Below are 8,239 nucleotides of genomic sequence, written 5' to 3'. Positions count from 1 at the left end.
TGACCAGTGAGGTGATTAAAGCTGAACTAGTAAGTGACTAGTAAGTGACTAGTAAGTGAACTAGTAAGTGACTCTGGCTTTGGTACAGACAAAACCAAAAGGTTAATTTAGGAAGCCATTACAGCCAACTCTGAGGAAAATGGGAAAACGGCATTGAGAACCTGAATTACGGTGGTGACCATGGAAATGAGAAGAAACATCTAAGATTTCAAAAGCTGAATCAAATTGGAAACTGGCTGGATTAGAGGACAAGAAGAACTTCTATGTGCCTATACAAATACATCACAATGAATCTCACTATCTTGAAAAGTTATCAGTCACCAATAAATTAATTTTTAAAAAAGACTAGGAAGCAGAAAGTGACTCCAAGATTTTATTATATGCTGATTTGCAGGTGTATTAGCCATATAAATGCTCCTTTATTCAGCCAACAAATACTGACTGAACACCTGCTGAGTGCACAGAATTGGCTGAGGTATCAGTGATGTGGTAGCAAACAAAAAGACAGACCCCTGTCCTGAGGGAGCTGCCAATCTGATGGAAGAGCTGGTTATAAAGACAACATGTTAGAGATGCTATGATAGATGCTGTCTAGGAATGCAGACTAAATCAAAGAAATAAATGGCTAAGTCACTGTTGGAAGGGAAGCTCTTCAGAGACCAGGCTGCAGAGGAGCCACATGCCTATGGTCATTTTCACTGCTATGAAGAGGCCCACTTCCTCTGCGACCCTTCCTCTCCTGTTCCTTGGGGGCCTGGGTCTTAGCCTCAGTTGAAACAAATACATGGATTATATTGAATTTTTTTCTTCTGTTTCATTGTTACAAAAAAAATGTAATTTCATTTGTATTAGGTCAGGTAATGGCATCAGGTTATGTGACATATGGTGGGGAAGGAGAGAGACTCAGTTTGATGAGGCAGAAAGCCCTGAGCTAAGACAGTAAAGCAAGCTTCCTCTGATTCTCTTGAACAGCTAGGTGAACTTTTACAAGTACTTCTCTTGGCCTCCGTTTTTTATTATTCCTAAAATGGTGATTTAAAAAAGCATTTACTTCTTATTATGCTTATTATTGCTTTATTTACATCTTATTATGTTGTAGAAATTAAACAAATAAGTATAAAAACAATTTGCAAAACAAAATATAACTAAAAATTTTACTAACTATATTTTTACTAACCCTATCAGGCAAAATTTCTGCAGAAAGCAAATGGCACACTTCGATCAGATTGAAAGAGAATTTATTTACAAAGGGGCTGTTGACAACGTAAAACAGGTTAGGAGAATGGGGCAGTATACTCACAGGCAAGTAGCATCAGGACCTGTTACTATATCTGGACTCCAAGGAACAAGAGGTGAGAGTCATTGTAGGAATTGGGAGAGCCAGATGGAAGCCAAGAAAATAAACACTTCACTTATTCTTCTTTCCTCCTAGAGGTGACAAAAAGTCCATTGGCCAGAGCCAACCAGAAGCCAGAGAAGGAGAGCCCCTAGCAATGGCATCCATCTAGGTCAGCCTCTGTGTCAGTGAGTTAGGCAAAGGTGTCTGATTCAGTAACAGTGATTCTCTACTAGTCAACATAATCACCTGGGAGAGCTTGTTAGAAATGAAATCCTCAGCCCTATCCCAGAAATTCTGATTCTGTAAGGCTTATACTGTTTTACTGAGCATCCTACAGGCTATCATGCACATGGTCATTGGCTCACATTTTAAGAACATGAAAATAAATATTTAATTTCTAGGTAAACAGTAGCTTATTTAAAGGAGTTTTGGTTCTGCGTAATGCTCTAAATCAAGTTCATTTCTTTTATGGGAGGAAGAGCTGAGGAGTAAGTTCAGACTAACCCATTGGGAAAGAAAACATTCGTTTCTCTTCCCAAGTGATTGCACATCCTGGAGGCTGTTTATATGAGCCAGAGAAATTTCACTTTTGCTAGGATTCATTATCTGGCATAGTCCAAATGGAGCTCTAAGATCTTCTTTTGGGTAGTACCCAAATCAGCTCAGAAGAGACTTTGGCTTCGATGTCACCTTTCCTGATGCATCTGTTGAACCAAATTACTCTGAATGTCACTCCATAAGAGTTTTTAAATTTTTATGGTGTCCTGTTGCACTGGAAGTCACAACCTTCATCTTTGTGGTACTAGCACCCACATACCAAGTACATCATATGTGCTCAATAGAAAATGTCAATGGCCAACATTTTATCACAGAACAGAGAGGAAAAATGAGCACAGTTTAAATGCATGGTGTACAGTCCAGCGTGTGCTTTTAGAAAACAAAACACAAAATCCTTTATTTTAAAATACAGAAATTAAGTGCCAGGCGTGGTGGCATACGCTTGTAATCCCTGTGCTTGGGAGGCAGAGACAGGAGGATCAAGCAAGTTCGAAGCCAGCCGTGCTGACTTAAGAGACCCTGTTTCCAAAAATAATAAAATAGGTCTGGGAGTGTACCCAGAGGTAGAGGACTTCCAGGAACCCCAGTACCACACACACACACACAAAAAAAAATACAGAAATTAAATTTCCATTTAAATCTGACCCCAACCAATGTTCCAACAAGTTTTTTAAATGCTATGCAGCTGCAATGCTCCCCAAGCCCAGTGAGTGGGTACCAGAATAAGAACCCTGCAAATTGCAGTCTGTCACTCCTCTCAGGCTCCCGCCTACTGTTTTGCATGTCTGTGTAGTTGTTATTCAAAGTAACTGAATTATTTTAGAAATAATTAACATTTCAAGATGAAGCAACAGCGAAATGGAGGCCTCTCTGTCTAAGAGCTTTTCGATATTTCTGTCACACACCCTTTTGCAGAGGTGTGCAACTCACAAAACCAAATCTTAGCAACTAGATTACATAGCTTCAGCCTGCAAGTGAATTTATTTCATTCCAGTATATACTGCCCATGCAACACCTGTTCTCTGCAGAAAGCATTCAGTATTTTTCACACACCTACACATCTTCTCGGGGCAGGAATCACAGCTGTTTGTAATTTTACTGTAACTACAACCCCAAGAGTAAAATTGAACTAAGAGTTATGAACCATTAAAATTAGGAAATATGCAAATGATCCTTTCTGGTAAGACCTTAAAAGTGTAAAGAATAAGATAGTGATTTAATAATTTCCAAAAGCATTGAGCATAGTTTTATTATCATCTGAGTATGAATAATGTTTTCAAGATTTCTTTCCATAGAAATCCTACTTTTATATTAGTCCTAAAACAAGAGAATGTTTAGTTTCTGAACTCTTAAATGTATTCATTTAGAATGACCTTCTAACCAATGAAAGTGAAAACTTTCCTTGTTATTTGAAAACAAAAACAAACATGGCCCAACTACAGGTCATTATCTTAAACTCTTGTGTTGGCCAGTTGTAATTATAGGTAATACCAATTATTCTCTGATGGTTTCCCTGGTTCTTTTGGGTTTCAAGAAATATAAGATACAATTCAAACTGGCATAAAGAATGAAAGTATTTACTTTCACATCTTAAAGAGTCTCAAATAAGCAGGCTTCAGAGTTGATTAACTCAGGCGTGATTAGCACAGATGATCAAAAATCAGGTTCTTTCCATGTTTATACTCTTTCATCTGAATTTCCAGAGACTGAAAAAGGACAGTGTATCACTTAGTGTTCTCTTAGAAACAGAACCAGAAGGAGATAAATGTAATTTCAAGTAATTGGCATATGTGTTATAAGAGCTGGCAAGTCCAAAATCCAGACAGTGAGCTGGCAGGCTGGAAATTCCAGGCAGAAGCTGCCGCTGCAGTCTTGAGACAGAATTCTCTTCTTCCTTAAGAAACTTCAGTTTTGCTCCTAAGGCTTCCCAGATTGCTTGGGTGGAGCCCACCCAGATTACCAAAGACAACCTTCTTTATTGAAAGTCATCTGATTGTATATAGTAACCACATCTATAAAACACCTTTACAGCCACCCTACAATGCTATTTAATTAGAAAACTGAACACTATAGACTAGTCAAGTTGACACATAATTAACCATCACCCACAACTTCTTCCTATACTCTTTAAGTGCAAAGAAACCTTTCCAGAAGCAACCCTCCCCTTCCTCACTGGCAGACTTTCTCTCAATTTTCATTAGCCATTGCTAGTATTTATACCTCTTACAAAATTGTTTTTTTTAAAAAAAAAAAAAAAACAGAATGAGATCGAGCTTGGCTTAAGTCAGTTGGATTTTAGCTGCGCCACATGAGGCAAGAGCACACCAGAAATAAGTTCAGACTGTGCTGCACGGAAGAAAGGGGAAGTTGTTGCAGAGGCAAAAAAAGTTTCAGATACATAGTAGGAGCTCAATACTTATTTCAGCGAATAAATAAGTCAATGAACAAATAGCAATGCCTACTGACAATCATGAGTGTTGGTGTGTTTTGCTAAATGCATGTCCTGTCAAGACGCAACTTCAGGAAACTGTGTGCATGCTAAATGCAGGAAGTGTGCCTCCTGTTTGCATGCTATTCCATTTAGATCTTTGACACACATTGCTAAGGCTTATCACTCACAAATACCAAGTGGATGCTAACTGTGCTTTAGGGGCTGGACTGAAAAAGGCAGAGAAAAATCATTCTAAATGTATAAGCGATTTAATCTAGCACATTAAGCACAAAGTGTTTCTGTGGCTATACTTAAACTCTGAATTCTAGAACATACACTAAGATGCTGTTTTTGATAAATAAGACTACGGTTTAGATACACCTCCTAAGGAAACAGTGAAATTTGTCCAGATGCTCCAGAGAGTATCCAGGGATGCTCACATTAAAAACGATGCATTCCTGGCACCTGTGACCAAGTTCTTTGTTCGTGCTTGGCTGTCCTCTCAGAGCTTATTTTGATCAACAGTCTGAGTTGATAGGAGATGTGATATAGGAGCAAGATGGTCACATGTTAAGATTAAATGGAATACCGATTCGTCACACACAAACACACATACAACCACTACCACTTTCAGCATTTAATACTATTTTCACTATCTTTATAATTGGGACTATGCTATGTTCCTTTTATATTATCTTTTCAGGGAGAAAAAAATCCTTTCAGCTGGTCAGTAAGAAATTATGTTCCAGCTGTCTGACTCGAATGCAACTCTATGCATTAAAAGTATTGTTGGAAACGTATGAGGAGCCCCTGTGGCTAAGAACAAGTCTGTGACATATTCTTCTTTCTTAAACACTTTGAAAAATACATCCTTTAATCTCCCTTCCTCTGTGTGGGTCCAGGCCAGTTTGCTACCATGTATTAAGCTTGTAACTATAGCACAATCTTTTACTCTTTCTGGGATATAGTTGGTTTCTTTCCATGAAAGATAGCATAATAGTTTTCTGAAATGCCTTACAAAGTTGTAAAAATCTGTTTCCAAAGTCAGCTTTTTTTCTACTGTTCTTGAACTATGCCATACAAGAACTATGCCATTTTCAGCTGTATCTGTATCAGTAAATATTGGCTGATCGAAGTAGTGAAAATATGTATGCCATATCAAGTAAAGTTATACTTCAGGGTGTTTTTATTTGTTGTTTGTTTCTTGGTAATTGGTACTTGAGAGCATTCCACCTTTGAACTATACCCTCAACCCTTCTTTTTTTGTGTGTGGTTCTGTGGTTCCTGGAAGCCCTTCTACCTCCGGGCTATACTCCCAGACCTATTTTTTTATATATATTTTTATTTGGAAACAGGGTCTCTTAAGCCAGCGAGGCTGGCTTCGAAACTGCGCAATCCTCCTGTCTCCGCCTCCCAAGCGCAGGGATTACAAGCGTGCGCCACCACACCTGGCTCCCCTCAGACCTTTTTTATTTTTATTTTTTATTTTGAAACGGGGTCTTGCAAAATTGATAAGGGTCTTATTAAGTTTCTGAGGCTGGCCTTGAACTTAAAATCTTCTTGTCTCAGCCTTCCAAGTATTGGGTTTACAGGTATGCTCCACCATGACCAGAAACTTCAAGTATTTTTAGAGCATATCCCTCTAAAAACCAATTTTTTCACTTGACAATTGCAGGTCATCCACACTGCTTCTGCCCACTGGAGTTGTGTTCAACAGGAAGTTCTTGAGAAGACTTTGATTCTGGACTTTGCTTTTAGTTATCACGTCTTACTTTTATTTATTTTTTTTAGATACATAAAATCCTGATTATTTTATTCAAAGAACTTTCTCATACCATATACCTTAAAAAAAAAACAGTGGTCCAGAATACATTGCTCCAGGTCAGAGATTAAACACACCTTTCTTAACAATATGACCTAACCCATATCATGAATCTCCTGTCCTAAGAACTTTTTTCTCAAAGTGTTTAATAGGGAAATGATGCAGAACTCAAAGCTTCCATAAAATCTAGAAATACTCTTATATATAATCAAATCAATCAATACCTCAGAAGAACAGCTGTTCCTGAGCATTATAAGAAGTAACCTGACAATCATGAAAAACTGTCCAAGAATTTCATTGTCTATGGACTCAAACTCGCTCCTTGGTATCCTGATGAAGAAACAAGCCAGTGTCAAACTGATGGCTAGAATGGTACCCAGGCAAGGGGTCAGAGCCTTCCAGTAGTTCTCAGTTCTAGGACCAACCTGGGATGGTGGATGCACTGGTTCACTCACTGAAGGTGTGTTTCTGATGGAAACACTATTTTAGGAGACCAGACTCAAATCCAGCTTTTCTCCATCTCTTGCAAATGAAGCAAACACACAATGTAGGGACTCTGTACAGAACAGTTTCATGCAAGGCTCTCACTGCTCTTCCCATAAAGCAGATAATGCTTCCATTCCTTGCTATGTAATGGTGACATCAGTTGGAAGAGTCACTGTGAGGTCCTTCTACAGCAATCTGGCACAAAACAGGAAGGACGGACTCCCCAAGATCAGCTGTGTAAGTGAAAGACAACAAGTTGCACAGGGCATTTCTCTGCAAGGGCCCAGTCAGAAGACCTGTGAAGTCACTCTAAATCAATCTGCCTAGCACTTCCTCTCAGCCTAGGCAATGAGGCAGAACAGAAAGTGCTGAAAATGAGTCTGTAAGTATTTTGCAGCTGTCTTTTCTAAAGGAATGAAGACTGGGATAGAATGATGACATGTCTGGAGTAGTTTCTTTATGTCAAGACCCACAAAGTAGGAACCCAGTAGGTTCCCCTCAAAAGCAATGCTTGTGCAGACACAGACAACCATGGCTGGTCACTTTTTCACTGAGCCCTATTCTCTTTTTTTCCTGACTGCCAAATGATTTGTGACAGTCCTCAGTCCTTCCCATAATCCTCCTGTGGCACAGATGGGAGAATAAATTCCTGTCCAATGATAAGCCTGCAGAATGGCTTTCATGTCTTCCTGTTGTCTTTCCAAAACATCCTGCTCACTGATCCCCACTGTTGAGTCAGGTTCTACACTGGCAGAAGATACTTTAACTCTGGCTTGCCGCTACTTCACTTCAGCCCTCAGTTTATTTCACAGCTGCCTCAATTCCTGAATCTTGGTTCCAAGGACACTTTTCTCTGCCTGAGCTCTCTGTTCACTTGATTTTTTATGAGACCTGTTCACTTCAGCCTCTAGTCTTTCCAAGTGAGCTAAAACACCTCCTGTTATCTCTCCATCATGACATAGAGTATTCACCTGCTTCTTTTCCTCCTCGGATTCCCAACTGCCTTCCTCGGAAATTGCCCAGGCAAGTCTTTACTCCTCTCATCCTCACTTGGGCCAGGGATTACAAACTCCCACCTGCCCCATGTTCAAAACCAAGCCAATCACCTCTTACTTTTAAATAAGATTGATTGGGGCATGAACAAGACTGCTAGATGAAGCATAAGTAACCAGGAGGTTGCTACTAAATACATATTAATCACTATATTTGATACATATCAGTAATGAAACATTCATTACACATAGCCTATCATGATATGCTGATCAATAAGAAGTTTGAACAAGAAGTTGAACATTAAGCCAGGTATGGTGGCACATGCTTATAATTCCAGCATTTGGGAGGCCGAGGCAGGAAAATCACAGTTTGTGGACAGCCTTACCTACTTAGTGATGCCCTTTGCAACTTAATGAGACCCTGTTTCAAAATAAAGCATAAAAAATAAGGCTGGGGTGTAGCTTGGAGTTAGAATGCCCCTGAGTTCTATCGCTAGTACTATTAAAAAACAAAAAAAAAGAAGTTGAACATTCAGCCAAAAGATGACATGACACTGGGAATGCTATAATAAAAAAAAAAAGAGGTTGATTTCATGTTGACTGTCTTAATG

The 8,239-nt window shown here is 39.1% G+C and overlaps 1 pseudogene across 1 annotated transcript; it reads right to left on the bottom strand.

The window, feature by feature from the left end:
- Positions 1–6,635: 6,635 nt before the first annotated feature.
- On the bottom strand, positions 6,636–7,169 carry LOC308258743 (centromere protein O-like; annotated as a pseudogene). The gene has a single exon. The product of its transcript is annotated as a centromere protein O-like (transcript).
- Between the last annotated feature and the right edge of the window lie 1,070 nt (positions 7,170–8,239).

The sequence above is a fragment of the Muscardinus avellanarius genome (assembly GCF_963383645.1).
Source record: "Muscardinus avellanarius genome assembly, chromosome: 2".
Classification (NCBI taxonomy): domain Eukaryota; kingdom Metazoa; phylum Chordata; class Mammalia; order Rodentia; family Gliridae; genus Muscardinus; species Muscardinus avellanarius.
The sequence above is the reverse complement of the archived record's forward strand: the minus strand, read 5'-3'. Positions and strand labels throughout refer to the sequence as shown.